The sequence below is a fragment of the Telopea speciosissima genome, chromosome 9 (assembly GCF_018873765.1).
Source record: "Telopea speciosissima isolate NSW1024214 ecotype Mountain lineage chromosome 9, Tspe_v1, whole genome shotgun sequence".
Taxonomy (NCBI): Eukaryota; Viridiplantae; Streptophyta; class Magnoliopsida; order Proteales; family Proteaceae; genus Telopea; species Telopea speciosissima.
The window spans coordinates 37,675,704-37,697,656 of NC_057924.1; positions in this window are offsets into that span (position 1 = coordinate 37,675,704).

The following is a 21,953-nucleotide window of genomic DNA, read 5'->3' on the forward strand; positions in this document are numbered from 1 at the left end:
AAAAAAATAAAGTCTTAACAGTGTGAACAACAACTTCATTTTTTAACTCATAACCAACTCCATGCCATTCTCCTGAATTTTTATCCTCTTCTGATACAGCACGGTGCTATAATGCATCGTGCGGTGGCTATAGAGGCCATGTGCACTATGTGGAGCCATCTGTGCCACATGGCCTCTGCAGCGCCGCACGATGCAGTACAGCACTGTGCTATACCAGGAGAGGATAACAATTCCATTCTCCTTGCCGTTGGAGGTGTTAACCTATTTTTTGCAGATGTCTGACAGCTCTAAGGATATGGTATTTCGGCATATTCAGAATGAATTTTTATCCTATTGCAGCAAATAGCAAGGTGCGGTCCCCTCACATGGGGCACAAAATGACGACTTAACCTCCCTCGGGCAGTGTGTTCGGGCAGGGGGTTAGGTCATCATTTCACGCCCCCATGTGAGGGGACAGCACGGTGCTGTTCGGTTAGCGGACAGCAGAGGATAACGATTCTATTCAAAATAACTTTTTGCTAACCACACTCACTTCGAAGGCTTATCAAGCCTATACGTAATTTAAAATAGGGAGCATGTTCTCTGTGCCACAGCGCAAGCTACGCCCAGGCACATGGGCAGCCTATGCAGGGGGCAGGGTGGTCATTGCACCCACCCCCCATGTGCCTGGGCATAGCCTGCGCTGCGGCACAGAGAACAGCACCCCTTTAAAATATCCTTATATGTATGAACCTTGTAAGAGCTATAAGGAATCAAGGTAATGAATTCTCAATTTACAATTAGGTTACATCAAGGATCAGTAATAAGTCCTTTATTTGTTTGCTCTTATCGTAGATGAGTTAACCAGAGAATTTAAGTTGAGGTTCCTTGGTGCATGGTTTTTGCTGATGATATTATTTGGTGAATGAGATAAAAAGTATAATTATTGCCAAACTAGAATTATGGACATCAACATTGGAATTAAAAGGTTCTAAGATAAGTAGAACGAAGACAGAGTATATGGCATGTGGTATGTAACTTGAGGGTGTGTTTGGTTGCGTAAATCCACATGTGGTAATTCCGTGGAACCGTGATTCTCAATTATTAAAACTGTTTGGTTGTGTAATTTCACAGAATTAAAAGAATCACTTGATTCCAGTTTTGTACTAAAATTGTTTCATTCCTGAGTTCACCTCTTACCTTAAGAGGTGAACTCACATATGGACCAACTAATTCTACCCTCCATTTAAATACCATGATTCAACCTGGAAGCAACATTTTTGGGATGCCCTAAATCAAGAACCAGAAAATCTCGAACAGAACTTCAGTTGTTGTCGTCTTCTTCATTAGGCTCAAACATCAGCTTCATTTGAGGAGAATCAACCCTTCACATTGGTCTCTCTCTCTCTCTCTCTCTCTAATCGATTTTTAGGTTTTTTTTCACATATTCTTGCATCTCTTATTCAGTATTATGGTTCCTTGTATGATTTATTTTTTTATTTTTCTGTAACTAATAAAAGTAATTGTTCTTTGGAAGAGAGTGTTATCTAGCTATTAAAAAAATAAATAGATTCTGAGTGCCTTTCAAAATTCTTTTGTTCGACTCATTGGCATTGACATTGTTCTAGTCTAGGTGCACCAAATTTAGGGATGGTGGCTAACAAAATCCCTTTTTTTGTTCAGACATAAGCCACTGTCTACAATTTCTATGGAAGTGGAAGAAACCTAAGGTCGTGTTTGGTTGAAGGTTTCAGACAAGTCAAATTCTGATTTTGGATCGTGTGGATTCGTAGCTGAGAAGAAAAAAAAAACTGTTTGGTTACCCTGAGTCTATTAGTTGGATTCATCTTAAATCCATATGAAAAATTGTTAGGTTACCCTAAGTCTGTAAGTTGGATTCTACTTGAATTTTGTCTAAAACAATATTTTACCCATGTTTTGTTATACAACATATGCATACATTTAATATGACTTTATAAAAAATAAGATAATCAAAAAATTGGATTAAAATTATCAAAAGAAATAGTCTTTCCCAATTTTTCATGTATCCATACTAATTTCAAAATTAGTACTAAGTGGTGTTATGTTACTTCAACAAAGCAAAACCCATAGTATCGACATTTTCAAACAACAGAGATCTCTGCATATGGTAAAAAATCCATATCCATTTAATTTAAGTACATACATATGGTCAAAAATCCATATCCATTTAATTTAAGTACATATATATACAATTTTTGTCGTACACATTCTATTTCCCTCTTCTCATACTACTTCACTTGTTAAGATCCAGTGTTTTTACAGCATCAAGGACCTCCTCCAACGTCTTTCTATGGTGCTCACATAATTTTGTTTGTTGTTCTGAATCTCTGATTTTTGCAGTTAGGTACCCCTCTAGATATTCTTTGGATTGACATCAAGTTGGTGCGATGGTTGATTGATTTTTGACAGTATTCTCCGCTTGGTTGTTTGAAGACTCCATCGTCTATAAATTTAAATAATCCAAAATCATTATATTTTTCCTAAAAATAAATGAAAAAAAAATGTTAAAAAAGTTGGAGACTGAATTATTACAAATAAAATAATTATTAAACACTAAAGGTATGATAGCCATACTGGGGTGGAATTAGGGCAACACCAAAAATCTTGCCTTATATCTGGTCCTCTCTTGCTTATTCTAACCTTTTCCACAGTCACACATTCTTAAGTGGTCCACCCACATAAAAAAAGAATTGTGATCAGGACATTTGAAGAATCTTCTTCCTAGATTATTCATCATAGTCGAGGTAAATATTTTACATGGAACATGACAAATTTCACATATACCCACAATGTTCATCTGGGTACATTGAAAATTTAATAACATCAGAAAATGGCAAATGGAATACATACATTACCATTTTTATTGATAAGTGATATGACAAAACTGTCAAGGTAATGAGACCACTTAAGAGATTAAGGGTTGTTAGGAGCACAACCTTTTGCCCCCACAAGGGCTAGCTAGCTATCGTGTGAACAGTTTTCTGGTATTTCTAAATCATGTCATACATACTCCAAATAAATTTGAAAAATAACCTCAAGAAATTTCAAAAACTCTGCATTTTATAAATAAATTAATAAGAGATTCTTTTTTTTTTTCTAGATGAACGCATCAAGAGAGTATCTCTTGAGGTACGTACAGAGACATAGACGTCCAATTATATTTGAAAGATTTTTTTTTTTCTTCAATCTCTCTTCCCCTCTCGTCCCTCTCTTTACATCATCTCTAGCGATAATGCCAAAAGGCTCCAGGAAACCTGAAACCTAAAGCCCCAAGAAAGCAGAGATAGCTATGATACTTAAAATCCAATAGTGAAACACCATACTAAGAAAGTTAAGAATCGTTGGGAAGTTTCACACACATAAAAAAGAGAGAGAGGAGAAAAAGAATAAGGAGAGCCATCTGAATTAAACAGACAGTTGTGCCCCTACCCATTAAGAGAGACCCTCTTAATGTGCCTGTCTTTAAAACCTTTTGCCATAAATGATTGCCAAACTCTTCATCCTCCTTGCATAATAAAATTCACTTGTAATATGCCATCCTTTTTGTTTCACTCTTTTAGGACTGAATCATTGTGGAACTCTAGTCCTACAACATTCTATTTGCCAAACAATGGGTGTAAGACTTTCTTGGAATAAAAAAAACTTAGGGTTTTTTTCACGTACCCCCTTTGGTTTGATTTAATTATGGAAAAATCCTTCAGTTTTGAAAAATTCGGCATGTCCCTTTGAGGTTCTTAACAGTTAACATATTCCCCCATTCCGTTAGTCTAGGACTAACAACGTTAAAAGCTTTGGATGAACTGAAAAAAATGCCCCTACTTGTTGTGAATGAAAACCACTCTACCGTTTTAGGGTTTGAAATTTTGGGGAAAATCCCAAATCTCAGCCTCTATTCTGTGCAAGCTTCCTCCTGTGTCATCTTCCCCAATCGTGACCTAGAAAAAGAACCGACCCGACACAATGGTGCTCTGAAAGTCATTAGAGTTTAATCTTCCACCTACAACTCCTCCGCCCAGATCGGTTCTTGGACACCATTGTTAGACCTGCAACTCCAACCTACTCGGTGCGACCTGCAACTCATCCCAACAAAAATCTGTTGTAAGTAATGTTAATGTTAGAATGTGCAATCGTTGTTGAACTCATCTTGATGTGCAATGTTGGCTAAAAAATCTTAATGTGCAATGCAATCGTATATGAGATTTGAAGTATGATAGTGGTTTATTGAGGTTGAGTAGTGGTTTCAGTTGGACTTTTTAGGAGTAATCGGTTGAGCCAAAGATGGAAGATATTGTTAGGTAGCCAGTGAAAATTTATAATATCTTCCAGGTGGATCAACCAACAACACTTACCCGTCCAAATACTCTGCTCTGCTCTGCTAATGCACACACTTAAGACTAATACAAATAATCCGTCCTTTCAAATTGTTCAAAAAGCTCAAGCTCCCTACTTCCTGACTAATGAGCTAAAAAGATACCCAAAACCAATGAAGTGTGATTGATGAGTCTGTCTCTCTTAGAAGATGGAAGGAAGGGACTAATATTAATGAGTGTGATTGTTTGTGGTATGGAGTGCTAATGTTGTGTAAAAAAAATGTAATTTTTACAGGTAAAATGAATTCTGCCAGTGTAAATGAGAGCAATTCATGCTACGCTAAGTTTGAGACCAAACTATGTTTTTGTAGGAAAAGAGCTGCTTTGACGATCTCGAACTCGATAGACAACCCGAGTAGGCTATATTATAACTGAGCAGAAAAAAATAAGGGTGAATGTAACTTCTTCCAATGGTATAGTACCTTTAGTGAACCAGGTCAATTTAGCCTCACCAATGCTCTAGGTCCATCAAATAATGTGGGTCAAATTAGTGTGGAAGAGCAACAGAGGAGGGAGCAACAGAAGGAAGAAGAATTCTGTGGTTTGAAGAATAGAGTGATTGAGCTGGAAAAGTCAAATGCTGTAATGAAGATGTTTTGTCAAATTATGGTCGCTTTGTTTCTCTTGAACTTTATTGTAATTGTTGTGAAGATATGATGGAGTTTATGGGAAGGGTATTTGACCTAATGTATGGGAAGGGGAGTTCCAGTAAACATGGTCTTGTTTGGTATTTGGAATGTTAAAACTATGAATGTTTGAAAACTACTATTTGCTTGTTGAGGTTCCTTGAATCTATGTTTAGATAGGCTTATAACATGGAGTGATCTTGTATTGGTTTGCAACTTTAATTGAAACTAAATTTTTTCAGCAAAATTGAAAAAGAATAGAACAAGAAAGGAAGTAGTGAAGGAAAGGAATAAAAAAAGAAAGGGGAAGGTCATGACTTGGTGCAAGTGATGATCAAGCTCTTTATAGGTAACAGAGGTGCAATGAAGATAACATGGTCTTCAACTTGCAGGTCTTTTCAATTAAATCCTATAAATCTTTTAACTTCAAAGGATTAATCTTAGTAAGTAATGTGTTATATACAAACCCAGCCATCAAATGTACACCAAACCAGCATCAAAGTGGGGGTCGTGAGTGTTGATTTAGTCCTCCAATTTCTAACAACAGGTAGTTGGATGCATAGATCAATAGAGTTGACGTTGCAACAGTATACTTGAAGAAAATAGTGCAATAGCTTTCGGTTGGTCTCATTTATGCAGGAAAAAATAAAACAAAACATGGAAGTAGATATAGGGTCCTTTCTCAAGTACACTGATAGAGTCATATCTCAAGTCCATTGATAGGGTCTTATCTCAAGTTCATTGAAAATAGAACCACAATCCTATGTTGGTCTTCTTCTATCACTGCAACAAAAAGCATCTCACCTCACTGTATCACACATTCCATTGCTAAAAGCAAGCTTCGATTTTCAGTCATAAAATTTGAACAAATCATTACATTACAACCAAGCTGGTCCATCCATCAAATTAAAAGCAATATCTGTTGCAAACATAATTCAAATTGTTGATCCAAATCCAACTCAAAACATTACATTACTAAATGTTTTCCATCAACTGAAAAGTTCCATCAAAATAGAACTTGTTCATTCATAAAACAGAACTTGATTATAAATAGGTTTTGCCTTCATCTCCTAGACAGCAACTCCATTTCAGCTCCTCATCAACTCAACTGTACATGGCAAAAGAACACATTGTTTCAGTCCATATGGCAAGGATGATGAAACTGGGAAGGATCATTTGAAATGCATTAAAACTGAGATAACTTTTCACAACATATGAAGTCAGTTTAGAACAAACTCCTAGAATATTTAAAGCTAGGGAAGCAATGAGACACATACCAACTTCCATGTCATTTGGTAGCTTTGCTGGTTCTCCTTACCTTCTCTTTAATAGCCTTGGCTGTCATCTTTTCTTGAATCTTAGCTTGTCTACATATTACTGTAGTTGTAGAAGACTGTTGTGAGGACCTAGTTACCCCCTCTGAGAGGATGTTATATCATCAGGTTCATCACTCTTTGCTTTCCTCTATAGTTGCATTAACAAAAAAAAATTTAAAATTCCAAAGATTTATGTATAAGAACTTAAAAGAAAAATGATAAAATTCAGTTAATAGGAGTACCTTCATCTGAGACGAGGATAGCCTCTTCTCATTAACTGGAGGTCTTTTGCATGTCCTCCTATTATGATCAAAAGAGTTGAATTTACTACACTTTACAGTGCTAGACCTCTTCCTAGTGTCTCCTTTAGATGCCTCATCTAGTTCTCTCTTCCTTAACTTATTTGATCTGCCAATTGACCTCTTGAATGGTGGAGGAAGTAGGGATTTGTCTTCTAAAGTGCTGAGATCAGACATTGGATCAATCATTCCCTCATGAGCCATTAGATACCACCTTATTGTGTAGTATGAATCACAGTAGTGTAGAAGAGGTACTTTATTAAATTGAATGCATGCTCCTACATGTTTACATGGCAATCCAGTTGCTATGTAGATCCCACACTCACATATGTTATTTGCCATGTCATGTCTGCCACATACCTAACAATTTCATTATGTACCTCATACTTATCTCTTCCACATTATGTTGGTCTACAATACCTCACATTTTTCTGGAAACCATCAAGTTTTTTCTTCATTCTTGAAGTAATGACATCTTCAAAATTACAAGCCTTTGCAAACCTTTTCTGTAACCTGCCCATCAACTTAGATTTGATTTGATTGATTAAGGTAAGGACTAGCTTGTTCCTGCAGGATCCAACCCAGTGGTTGAATGACTCAGTCATATTGTTGGTTATACGATTACTATTGGCTCTGTGATCAAATGCATGTCGATTCCACATACTAATTGGGGTCTTCATCAACCAATCGTATACATCATTCCTTTCTGCTTTCATACCATCCATAGCCCTTTGAAATTGAAAAACATTGTATGCTTTGCTCCAGAAATAACTCCTTAATGCAGGTCCATCTTCAAACACTTTCTTGAAATTATTGTATAAATGTCTACAGCGGTGTCTATGGTTTGCTTGTGGGAAAATGGTTGAAGTAGCTTCAATAAGACCCTATAAAACATATTGATTCACATCATATTAATAACCATAAGATTTTTTATTAATGCAAACCCATGATTTTCAGTTTTGACTTAAGAAAAAAGTTGTTTGTCTGTCATAAATGTGAGTGGTATAGCAGGGGCTGTTACTCTAATGGATCTGTCTATGCATCTCTCAATAGACTCATGTATATGGTGAAAGAAGAAGAGCCAACTATCCTTTCCTTCAGATTCTACAACTCCATATGCTATTGGAAATATCCCATTGTTTCCATAAACTAAAACTATAGAAACTAAGACTCCACCATATACATCTTTCAGATGACAACCATCAAGGCCTATGAATGACCTACATCCCTTAAAAAAATCCTTGTATGCATGCATCAAAGCATATAAACATACGCTTTAACTGTGGATTTACTCTAACCACCCCATATACATCCATCTCTCCATAATTATTTGTATTCTGGTATTGGATCACAAATGAATTACCAGAGTTTTTTGCCTTGATCATATCCCCACATTTTTCAAACTTATTAAATGACTTTGCATGACTCCCATCAATTTCTTCCCTGGCTCTCCATCTTGCCCTATACATTCGCATATTGGTTGTGTCCATATTATACTTATCTTTCAACACATTTCCCATTACCTTGTTGCTAGATTAGAAGTAAGTCTCTTTGCTATCCATTTTGAAGTTACCTTTTTGATGTTATCTCCTCTCTGACAAGTATGACTATCATTAAATGTTTTGATCACAAATGTGATACTATCCCTTGGTTCTAATGAAGTATGGATCCTCCATGAACACCCTTTCCCCTCACATATTGGAGTTACTCCTGATTTCTCATTCCTTTGTCTTAAAGCATGGAAGCCCTCTTGAACTTCATAATCCTCTAGGACCTCCCTGAAATGTTTCACATTCTTGAATTCTTGACCAACTTTAAATATGATCTGTTGGTCCACATTCCCTTCTCCATCAATCACATTATCCTCTTCTTCAGATTGACATTCAGATATATCATCATTGCTGTTAGCCTCTTTCTCCATCTCTTCATCACTAACATCATTTTCACTATTAGTTTGACTGTAACTTATTTCATCCGAATCTCCAACTTCCCATTCATCATCTGAGGAATCACTGCTCAGCTGATCTTCATTTACTTCCTTGTCAGGCATCTTGCTAGGTAAAGCAACTGTTTCAAATTCAATACTGGTAGCATTTGTAGTACCTGTCCTAACAAACCCACCTCCCTTGCCTACACATCTACTAGACATCCCAACCTCTTCAAGTAACATACCTGTTGGATGTAACGTTTATGTGTCCATCAAACCTAATTTAATTTGATTAAATTAATTAATTTAGTTTTATTTAATTATGTGCTTGTCATAATTGTATATTGCATCTGCCCAATTCAAACTATTTTGTTCACAACTACAGGTAGATTTGGGTAATCTGTTCTATGGTTACTATATTTTACATTCATACAATAGTGATTGGACCAAAATGTAAATATAGGCACATTTCCATGTTGAACATGATCCACAGGGATTCCCGAATTATTCACCATCAAGTTGTAGTTGCAACGGGAATCTCCGGTAGTTATTTTCTTTGTACTTGAGAGACACTTGCCATTTTATTTATGTTTTATACATTTGTAGTGTGTCAATGGTTAATGTGTACCAAAAGGACTGACTATATATCGGCTGCTTGGTGTGCACAATGTAAATAGTTATGGATGTGATGCTCAATAAAGTTTCTACTGCCTGTAAAGAGAGAACACCAAAAGAGAGTGAATGGATTTGATTGTGCCAAATCCAAGGCCTTGGTATTTTGTAAAGTGTTTACAAAGAGTATTTTATTTTATTAATATTAAATTAAATATATTTTGAAAAAGAGTTTTCAAAGTGTTTTATGGCCAATCACTATCCTCCATACTCTTGTGATAAATTATAATGGACCGGAATTGTAGCGGTGACATTTATTCCATGGTTGCAATGACCCATTATAGGTGTTAGTAGTGTGGGAGAAAATGTAATAAAATTACCTACCGCAAGGGGTTTTTCAGGTTATGCCCTGGTAGGATCGTTATTTACTGTGATTTTGGATAAGTTTTATCCTTATGTGTAATTTAAGATAATCTTATGGGCTATCCTTTCGGATTACACCACTTGGTTAGATCTGGACCGTAGGTTTGCCACCTCCTCAATTAGGTCTCTATATATATAAAGAGACCTAAGGCCAAGGATGATATTTGATGATGATAGAGAAAAAATCATTAGAACAATTTGTACAAAATTGTGAGAGAGCTTAGAGAGAAAAAAAAGGGTCTTCTTCTTCCTCAAGCACTATTGGCCATTGGAGGTGAAGCAAGCTTGGGAGATCTTCTTCAAGTGTTGCATTCCTTTGGAGGAACACACCATTTGAGTGTTCTAGGTGACATTGCTCTCCCCTTGAGGTTAGTACATTAATGTGTTTATGAGATCCTTGCATGCTCATAAAATTTTGTGATTACATGAGAATTCCATCGCTTCTGCCACCACTAACAATTGGCATCAGAGCGTAGGTTCTTCATTAAACACATGTCAAAATCAACTTGCAGTCTTCTTCTTCCTCCATTATTGTGTTTTGAGTTTTTTTGAATTTTGAGTATTGTACACAAAATTCGAAGTTAACAATATATGAAACGAAGGAGAAGAGGCCACACCAGTCGGAAACACCGGCCGGTAGCCGTGGCAAACAGGCACGGCCTGCTAGCCACGCCTGCTAGCCAACTTGTCAGCTGGTGTGGGGTGGGCGGTCATGCGCAGGCACAGCCCTGTGTGCCGCGCAGCTGTAGGCCGCGGCCAGCGTGCTTGCAGGTAGCAGCCTACTGTCTTGTGCCGCGTGGGCAGCTGCCTACTGCAGTGTGCCGTGTGGACAGCGGTCCTTGCATCTCAAAAAAAAAAAAAAAAAAAAAAAAAAGAGGGTCCATGGGGATTGGGGAAGATGATGATTTTTGAAATTTTTTATGTGTACATATGATGTAGATTTAAAAAGTTTATCTTCTTCATGTCAAATTCCATCTTGTAAGCTCCATTAATGGAGTTCTAGTTGAAGCTATTTTAATGGAGACTGCTTGAAGATGCTCTAATTGTGTTTTGAACACAATAGGACTTTTAGCAAAGTTTCCTAATTAGATTAGGAAAGTTGGATTTGTGAGCAAGATTACCTAATTAGATTAGGAAACTTATATTTGAATTAATTTCCTATTTTAGATAGGAATCTAAATCTAATTAAGTTGCTCATAATATAATGAAAATTTAAAAGGAGTGGGATTCTGATTTCCTATTTGGAATCAAACTCTAATTATTTTCTCTCATGAATGAAAATTGATTTTAAATAGGAATCCTAACTTGATTAGGAAAGTCTAAATTAAAATAGGAATCTATTTAATTGCAAATTGACCCATGGGACCCACTTTATTAATACATGGGTTGGACTCATGAGACCCATATGGTTCGGCCTACATGGGTTTGACCCATGGGCCGGTCCATGTGGATCGAACCACTTGGGTTGACCCATGGGCCGACCCGAATTGTAAATAAAAAAAAAAAATTGTTTTGAATGAAATATATGGAAATTTTGTTTTTTAATTTAAGGTTCCACTTGGTGTGATTATTTGAAAATTGATTGGACATCGAGTTTTATGAGAACCGAAATGCATTTTCATTCTAATATCGTTTATTTAAAGAAATTTCAGAATAGTTCTTGAAATTGTGTAATTAAACAAGTATGTGTGAAATTACAATTTGCCCTCATTGCATTTTATTATGAGATAATATAGAGAATGCAATGCTTTCTTGAGTACATGCCTACCTATCATGTGTAGATTGCATATCCAAGTGTTGGGTATTAAAGTTGATACTTGAATCATTTTTAAAGAGTTAAAAGTGGGATTATGAGATTCATGTGGTACTAGCACTTTGATTTTGAGCAATTGATCTAACCATTTGTTTTGTAGCATGGAATGGTCATGGGATTAAGTATGTGATGGTTGTTTTATATTTATGTGCCCTCTCTTCTTACCCCATTCTAAATGGTTGTATCCCCCTCGGGCAGTCCTATAATTGGAGGGTTGATTTCCCAAGGTTTTCTAAATGGTTGTAAAATTTTAGTCTTTATTTTAAATTCATGAGATGTAATTTAATTTTAAAGTCCAATGGATGTAACTGTTTGAAGACATGAGATGACCTTTGAGATGAAAGAAGAGGAACATGACTTCAAGGAAGACAAAGTTTCGAGTGGGAGCTTCTCAAGTTTTAAGGAGTTGAAGACCTTCGAGAATCCCATGACCATGCCATATTATTGCTTACTTTATTTGCTTTATATGGTTTGCTACATGTTAGTACATAGGGTAATATTTGCTTGTACGTGTTATTAGATGCATGTGATGTATGATGGTTAGGAGTAACATGGTTAATGCGTAGTAATGTTAAAATTACCTTCTTACCCTTGACTAAGTAAAACAAGTAATAGTGCAGGAATCTTTAACGGTTAGAATCCCGTAGCCTCCTATCGCGATGAAAGAATGGACTATCCATAGACTACTTTGGGAACTCCGAAAGGCTAACCTTAGTGATCAGTGGATAAGTAGCATCCTCCCATCTCCAGCGTGATAGAAACAATCATAGTAAATAGGTATAGTCTGAGTGTTAGCATTACCTAAGGACCATGAATTGTTTTGAGGAGAAAGGTATCTACTTGACTTGAGTGTGCAGTGAACTCCAAAAGGCTAAGCTGTCACTCAGGTGACCAAAGTATATTGGAGATCAACCCTTATATTAAGGTATTGACAACAAAGTATATACATAAAGAACTCCGAAAGGCTAAGCTATGCATATTAAAGGCTTAGAAGACTCCAATTCACATTTTCGACTGAGAGGGATGTTGATTTTGTGAGTTATCATTGGAATGAGATGCGTGTTTCCTTAATTATTTTGATGGTATGGTTGCTAATTAATTGCTTGTACGTTATTTGTAGACCCTAACTACCATCAATATGACCAATAACGCCGCCATCAATTCCCTACTTAATAACAATAGACTGACCGGGACTAATTACCCTGAGTGGAAGCGAAAGCTTATACTCGTTCTGAAGGCAGAGAAGATCCACCATGTCATTTCTACTGATGGACCTCCCTTACCCCACACTACTGAAGGTGACGACTATGTGGCTTGGGAGACCTTCAAAGAGAAGGACGCTCTGGCCACCGCCTATATTCTTAGCTCTATTGACAAGAACCTCCAGAGCTCATGTGATGACCTAGAATCAGCCAAGGATGTGATGGAACACTTAGAGCAGACTTTTGGCAAGTAAGATCGTCTTGCATGCCAACAAATCTCCTCAGCGTTGTTCTCTGCAAAGATGCATAACAGTACCACAATCCAAGATCATATGATGAAGCTGACCAAGCTCTTCTCTGGATTGGAGAATAAGGGTACTCTATCTGAGTTGGACTTCAAGATAGAGATTATCTTTGCCTCACTTCCTGACGCCTATAGCTCCTTATCAGGAACTTCCACATGAATAAAGTAGTGGTTCACAACGTTTCTGAGCTTACTAACATGCTTATAGAAGTAGAAATTACGCTTAAGAAAAATAAGGTTGTTGCTCTTGTTACTGAGAAAAGTTCTCAGGGTTCAAAGAACAAGAAAAAGAAGAGGACTAAGAAAAGCAAGAAAGGCAAGTCAACCGGTGTGAAAGAGGGAGGAGTGTAGAAGAAAAAGGCCAAAGCTGACAAAGGGAAGTGTTTCCATTGTGGCAAGACTGGACATTGGAAGAGAAACTGCCAAGAGTACCTAGCTTCCTTGAAGAAGGACAAGCCAGAGACAGGTATTTTTGAATCTTTTGTTGTTTCTAAATCTCTTATGTTGGTTAGACAAACTAACATGTGGTGTGTGGACTCTGGGTCCACCGCACACATTTGCAATAAGTTGCAAGGGTTTTAGGAGAGTAGAAGGACAATAAGGAATGAGATCACCCTCAAAGTTGGAACTGGAGATGAAACTGAAGTAGTAGCTGTAGGAACTTTTTTCATTTATTTTAGCAATGCTGGTTATTTGAAACTTAATAATTGTTATTATGTACCTGGATTTAATAGGAATTTGATTTCGATTTCAAGATTTATTGATGATGGTTATAAGGCTTCATTTGATAATGATATAATCATTACTCTTCAGGGCAAGTTTATTGCCTCTGGTTTTAAATTGAATGGCCTTTACTTTCCCAATTCTATTTTGAATGAATCCAGTGATTCTAGCATGAATATTAATGTAATGAAAAGAAAGTACACTCCAGATAACAAAACGTATTTATGGCATCTTAGACTAGGCCACATAGGGATAGATAGGATAAATAGGTTAGTTAAGGATGAACCTCTTGAAAGTCTAGAGGTTCTGCCATTTCCAACCTGTGAATCATGTCTACAAGGTAAAATGGCCAAGTTATCGTTTCCTAAGAAAGGAGGAAGAGCCAACAGAACATTAGATTTAATCCACTCAGACGTTTGTGGACCACTGAATATTACTACTAGGCAGGGATATCAGTAATTCGTCACTTTCACCGATGACTATTCACGTTATGACTATGTTTGTCTAATGCATCGCAAATCGAAAACCTTTGAAAAGTTCAAAGAGTTCCAAGCCGAGGTTGAGAAACAATTAGATAGGCGTATTAAATGCCTCAGATCCGATCGAGGAGGTGAATACTTATCCGACGGATTCTTGGACCACTAACGAGATAAGGGGATCTTATCACAGCTGACGGCACCAGGCACACCACAACAAAATGGTGTGTTAGAGCGTAGAAACAGAACTCTGTTAGACATGGTTCGATACATGCTCACCTATTTTCAGCTGCACTTGTCATTTTGGGGATATGCATTGGAAACGGCTATATACATTCTAAATAGGGTTCCAAGCAAGTCTGTGCCCAAGACACCATATGAGTTGTGGACAGGGCGCAAGCCTAGTCTATGACACTTTAAGGTATGGGGTTATGTTTCACATGTGAAACGACAGCATGCAGACAAGCTTGAACCCATGACTGATAGATGCCATTTCCTAGGCTACCCCAAAGGCACTGTGGGTTACTATTTCTATAACCCAATAGAGAAAAAGGTGTTTATAAGTAAACACACCATGTTTCTCGAGGATGACCAAATTGCACCCAAAATTGAGCCAGTTGTAATTCAAGAGTTGGATAACATGGATACTCAGATGGTCCCTACACCATTACCTATTGAAACTTCACCACTGGTGATGAATCCTATAGAGCCTAGGCGCAGTGGGAGAACAATCAGGGCTCTTGACCGTTTGGTTTTCTTTAGCGAGGAATCAAACAAAGTAGAAGAGTTCTATATGGTTGCCGATACTTTGGATATGGATCCCTGCACCTACCAAGAGGCTATATGAGATGTGGATGCAACTAGATGGTTACATGCTATGAAAGCCGAAATGGACTCCATGTACTCCAATCACGTTTGGACTCTAGTGGAACCACCTGAAGGCATTAAGCCTATAGGATGCAAATGAATCTACAAGAAGAAGAAAGGCGGCGATGGAAGCGTGGAGAGATATAAGGCAAGGCTGGTAGCCAAGGGCTATACCCAAAGAGAAGGCATAGACTATGAAGAGACCTTCTCGCCAGTCGCAATGTTACAATCCATTCGGATTTTACTTGCCATAGCGGGACACTTCGATTATGAGATCTGGCAGATGGATGTCCAGACAACCTTCTTGAATGGATGTCTTGATGAGGACATTTACATGTCTCAGCCAGAGGGGTTCATTTCCCATGGGGAAGAGAACAAAGTGTGCAAATTGTTGAAGTCAATCTATGGACTTAAACAAGCATCTAGAAGCTGGAACATTAGGTTTGATCAAACGATCAAAGAGTTTGGTTTTGATCAGAACATTGATGAGCCATGTGTTTACAAGAAATTCAGTGGGAGTTCGGTCTATTTCCTTGTCCTGTATGTAGATGACATACTTCTCAGTGGGAATGATGTTGGAATGCTCACTTCTGTTAAGAAATAGCTTTCCACCAACTTCTCGCTGAAATACCTGGGTGATGCCACGTATATACTAGGCATCAAGATAGTCAGAGACAGGAAATGCAAAATTTTAGGTCTATCCCAAGCTAATTACATAGACAAAGTTCTAGAGAGGTTTAGAATTAAAGATTCTAAAAGAGGAAACGTTCCCTTTAGACATGGCATAACACTTTCTAAGTCACAATGTCCACAGACCCCTGAGGACATAGAAACTATGAAAGGGATTCCATATACTTCGACCGTTGGAAGCCTCATGTATGCAATGCTATGTACCAGACCAGATATTTATCATGCAGTTGGTATAGTTAGTCGATTCCAATCAAACCCTGAACAGGAACATTGGACAGTTGTTAAGTGCATCATGAAGTACTTAAGAAGAACAAAAGATTATTTTCTTGTTTATGGTGCAGATAACTTATCAGTAGTAGGGTACATAGACTCAGATTTCCAGTCAAATAAAGATGATCGAAAATCAACATCTGGCATGATATTTATGCTAGGAGGAGGGGCTATCATATAGAAGAGTGCAAAGCAGAAGTCACCGGCAAATTCCACAACTGAGGCTAAATACTTAGCAGCTTGTGAAGCAACTAAGGAAGGGGTATGGCTGAGAAAATTTCTCGCCGACATGGAGGTAGTACTTGACCTCATTAAAGATCCCATGACTTTGTTATGTGATAACAAAGGAGCCATTGCTCAAGCTAAGGAACCAAGAGCAAATTAGAAGAACAAGCATGTGGAGCGCAAGTATCATATCATTCGAGAGATAATAAAAAGAGGGGACGTATCGATTGCCAAAGTTGATTCTGCAGATAATTTGTCCGACCACTTAACCAAGGACTTACTCCAATAGTTTTTAATAGACATATTGAGAACATGGGGATAAAACCTGTTAGACATTGGGTTTAATGTACAAGTGGGAGATTGTTGGATGTAATGTTTATGTGTCCATAAAACCCAATTTAATTTGATTAAATTAATTAATTTAGTTTTATTTAATTATGTGCTTGTCATAATTGTATATTGCATCTGCCCAATTCAAACCGTTTTGTTCACAACTACGGATAGATTTGGGCAATATGTTCTATGGTTGCTAGATTTTACATTCGTACAATAGTGATTGGACCAAAATGTAAATATAGACACATTTCGTGTTGAACATGATCCATGGGGATTCTCAAATTATTCACCGTCAAGTTGTAGTTGCAACGGGAATCTCTGATAGTTATTTTCTCTGTACTTAAGAGACACTTGCCATTTTATTTATGTTCTGTACATTTGTGGTGTGTCAATGGTTGATGTCTACCAAGAGGACTGATTATATATCGGCCGCTCGATGTGCACAATGTAAATAGTTATGGATGTGATGCTCAATAAAGTTTCCACTGCCCGTAAAGGGAGAACACCAAAAGAGAGTGAACGGATTTGATTGTGCCAAATCCAAGGCCTTGGTATTTTGTAAAGTGTTTGCAAAAAGTATTTTATTTTATTAATATTAAAGTAAATATATTTTGAAAAAGAGTTTTCAAAGTATTTTATGGCAATCAAAGTCCTCCATACTCTCGTGATAAATTATAATGGACCGAAATTATGGCAGTGACATTTATTCCATGGTTGCAATGACCCATTATAGGTGTTAGTAGTGTGGGAAGAAAATGTAATAAAATTACCTACCGCAAGGGGTTTTTTAGGTTACGCCCTAGTAGGATCGTCCTTTACTATAATTTTGGATAAGTTTTGTCCGTATGTGTAGTTTAGGATAATCTTATGGGCTACCCTTTATGATCACACCACTTGGTTAGATCTAGACTGTAGGTTTGCCACCTCCTCAATTAGGTCTCTATATATATAAAGTGACCTAAGGCCAAGGATGATATTTGATGATGATAAAGGAAAAATCATTAGAACAATTTTCACAAAATTGTGAGAGAGCCTAGAGAGAATAAAAGAGAGTCTTCTTCTTCCTCAAGCACTATTAGCCATTGGAGGTGAAGCAAGCTTTGGAGATCTTCTTCAAGTGTTGCATTCCTTTGGAGGAACACACCATTTGAGTGTTCTAGGTGACCTTGCTCACCCCTTGAGGTTAGTACATTAATGTGTATATTGAGATCCTTGCATGCTCATAAAATTTTGTGATTACATGAGAATCCCATCGCTTCCATCGCCAATAACAATACCATGCCCACTCATTTGTAGTACACTTGTTGTAAAATGTCACACCAGTAGGGTTTTCATGTATAGGCCCGAGAACACAAGTATTACTAAAATCATTCCTCATAGTAGGTATAGTACCAGTGACTGTACTACCAATAGCACCACTCCTTACAGTGGGTGTAGTACCAGTGGTTGTCATACCAGTGGCTCTGCTCCTTAAATTGGGTGAACCTGAAGAAACACCACCCCTCCTTACAATTGCTTTTAATCTCCTACTAGTAGTCTCAATAGCTCTTGGCTCTTCACCACCAAATAGCTCTGCAGGTGAAAGAAGTATCTCTCCAGTTCCTAGTCTATCAATGGCAGTATTGTTAAACCCGTGCCCAAAAATACAGGCTAATTTGAATTTTTTTTGGAATTCCGGAACCCGAGGTCAAAGCTACCAGTACACTGTGGAGCATTGAACCTATGGTTGAACATAATGAGGTAGCCCCATTGGTGAGGACCTACATACCATTAAGAAGGCAAGCACCAACTCTTTGTGGCTGTACAGCTCACCAGCAAATGTACAGTCTGAGGAAGGTACCATCCCTTGATTCTAGGACCCTTGGACTTAATCCTAGTTCTAGGCTAAACTAATGATGACCCTCATCACCTTGAATGTTTTAGATAAAACATTTTAAATCCAAACATCAATTTGCATGATTGATTTGATGATGAGAACCCAATTCCATACATACATCTTAAATCCCAGCATAAATGACAAATTCTGCTACTTTGTAGATTGACCTTCTCTTAGTTAAAATGATATAACTCCATCACTCGAACTTCATTTTTATTGGTTCTAATTTTTTTAGAAACTAGACTCATAGGGGTGCATTTTTTTAGAAGACACTATTACCTAGTTATATCTCTAAGTTAGTTAAAACTTCATTTCAAGTTGCTGTCAAAATTGAATCCTGCTGTCTTGATAGATTGACCTTTGTATAATAAAAATGACATAACTTCATAATACAATCTTTATTTCCTTTGATTCTAGGTTTTCTAGAAACTAGATTCATAGAGCTTCATTTTCTTAAAAGGAATCATGATCCAATTATGTCCCTAAATGAGCTGAAATTTCATTTCAATCCAAATAAATTCTGCAAATGAATTCTCTGGGCGATAGCATTGGGCGATGCACACATCACCCAGAGAAATCACCCAGAGTGGGAAAATGCAGTATTTTTATCTGTAGATGTGAGGGGACCACCCATACTGGCCATGGGCACCCTCCATAGGTTGAAAGGAGTCTGGGGAACCACCTCATACCCTTGGATCCCTATGGACCCCACCAAAGTGCGCAAAATGAATGAGAATCAATCTAAAAATGCATTTTGAAAAGAGACCTAAGCAGCCAAACATGCTTCAGTAGGGGGTTGTCCTATAAATAGAGGACCCCAGCTTAGTTTTCGAACTCCAGTTGCTGCTGAAACCGTGGGAGAGAAAAGAAGAGATAAAAGAGAGAAAGAGAAGGCAAAAGGGAAGAAAGGAAGGAGAAGAAGAAGAGAAGGAACAGGAAGGAAGGAGGATCAAATTGGCAGCCCTGATCCCAGTATACCCAAGCCATCCTCAGGTATAAATACTTACCCTAATATGCTGCTGCTGCTATTCTCTATTTCCTCATATGGATCTATGCTTTATGGAGGTAGATCTGGCCAAGGGAAGCCCAGAACAGCTGGGGACTGCCTTGTGCTGCCTCAGATCTAACATGCAAACCTGTTGCATGTAAGATCTGAGCATTTTTCATGTAATAAACCTATTGTTACTGTTCATCTCCTTGGATCCATGCTGTTTGGATTATTTCTGGCCATGGGCAGCCTAGAATAGCTAGGGGCTGCCATGAGCTGCCTCAGATCCAACATGCTGAGGGGTTTTCATATACTTTTATTGCTGATTATTTTCTCAAGACTAAATCAGTCCCTATGCCTGGCTGCACTGCCTTATTGCACCCAGATCTGGCAGTTTGGGCATGGATCTGTGCATACAGGCTAGCCCTTGGCTGGATCTTGGTAGGGACAGCCTACTACCATGATTATACAAGTAAATCTGCCCTTGCATGCAACCAAAACCATGGCCTGAAGCTGGAACTCAGTTGGGTTACTATTTACTAGGCTGTCTGGGCAGCTCCTGGCAGCCAAGTGGTGGGCCCAGGCCAAGATCTGAGTGGACCAGTGTAAACCACTCCCCATGAGGTCCACAATGACCTAACATGCATGTAGGGTCGACCAAGGCACTGCCTAGGGTGAAAAACCCAAGAAAATGAGCCTGTTCACGTTCTAAGCATTCTTTGGATGATGCACTGGGCGATGCACACAACACCTAGAGACATCACCCATAGAATTAAAGTGGACTATTTTTCAAATCTGAGTTTGGGGACCTCCACATATGGACTATAAATATTGTAAGGAGGTGGAAAATGAGCAAAATACCCCTCCTTACATCTGTCCATAATTATGAACACCTTGGGTACCCAAGTGGGCCCCGCAGGGCTTGGAAACCTTGTCTATGTTGGTCCTATAGCTATGTTGACGTAGGGACTGTGTTGTAAGACTATTGTGACTTAGAACCATGTACTATAGTGGTAAAATACCATATTGACCCTAAGCCACATTCTTCGGATGATGCACCGAGACATAGGCCTAAAGCCCAGTGCAAGGCCTAGAGAATTCCGGGTGATCTCGAACTGAGAACCGAGTCATTCCAGTGAGCCTAGACCAATACTAGGTTATCCTAACAGTTTGAATAATTGAAATAACACATTTCTAATTTATTACTTTAGGATTTGATTCCGTGCTCGAGGTGCACAGCCAGATACCGACCGGAACTGAATAAACAACTAAACCAGTAGGATCAGACTAAGGTGAGTGAAATGTCATCGTGTATGTATATGTAACATGAATAATATGCAGAATCTAATTTACATAAATATTAATGCTATGATTCATGCTTAATTCAATTCTTATAAATACAATGCAATACTGTGTAACTATTGATCAACTCTGTTTGAACATTCCATGCTGATAGTGATTGCTAGACTAGATGCCGTAGTCGGCTTGGAAATGAAGTCTATGGTAGCCCGTAGAATGGGATATGGTTGACACTGCCCAACTCATACGATGCCATATAGACATGGGGTTAGAGTTTCATCACCCGTGCTACGCACCCTTACCAACAGGGGTTAAGGTGTTGGATGCCTATGGAAGCGACCGTATAAATGTGATTATGAGCTTTATGTCGGGCTTTATGCCACAATATAATTCAAAAGAAAAGAAATGTGATTATGAGCTTTATGTCGGGCTTTATGCCACAATATAATCCAAAAGAAAATAAATGTGATTATGAGCTTTATGCCACAATATAGTCCAAAAGAAAAGAAATGTAATTATTAAGTTAAATGCCAATGGTTACCTTATAGGCTAATCATAGAGGGCTGGTTGGGCTGACCTAGGAATGAATGCAGGAACCGACTGGTCCTCTCTGACAACTTAATGGGTGTATCGCATGAAGGGGTAAAAGTCCGCACTAGGGATACATGTATTGGGGATTATAGTAGCACCAACCTGCCTTAGTTGTGATGTTAGGTGGCTAATAAATAACTGAACTGCACATCATGTAGGATCATATGGTTGTGATTGCATATACATGCATGATGATATGTTTTACTCACGGGCTCAATGGAGCTCACACTCTTGTATATTCTCTTTTAGCTGATTTTACAGGTACTGGTTTGCCAATGGATGATGAAGTTGTCGATGGAAATATAGATTGTCCTCATCTCGCTGCTTAGCAATGATTTTGCTATTATTTAAGTTTCTTTCTTTCAAAGAAGTGTATTTACCAAGATAATGTACTTATTGAACATAAATGGATATGTATATGATATAACATAGGTATTTGGGATCTTATTATCAGTAATATAAATCGTCTGTGGGTAGTTCGATCTTCCATTGCACTCTGATATTCTTTTATTATCTTTTTACCCTCATTGTGTGGTTTGTGACGTGTAAGTACTGCTTCTTGATCCTTGGGGATTGACGGATGTCGTAGGATATCCGGGTCACTTGCCTAAATCCTCCCAGGGGGTGGTTTGGGGCTTGACAGAGTGGTATCAGAGCGAGAAGCTCTATTTACATTCACAAACAACGGAAGTAGGATGG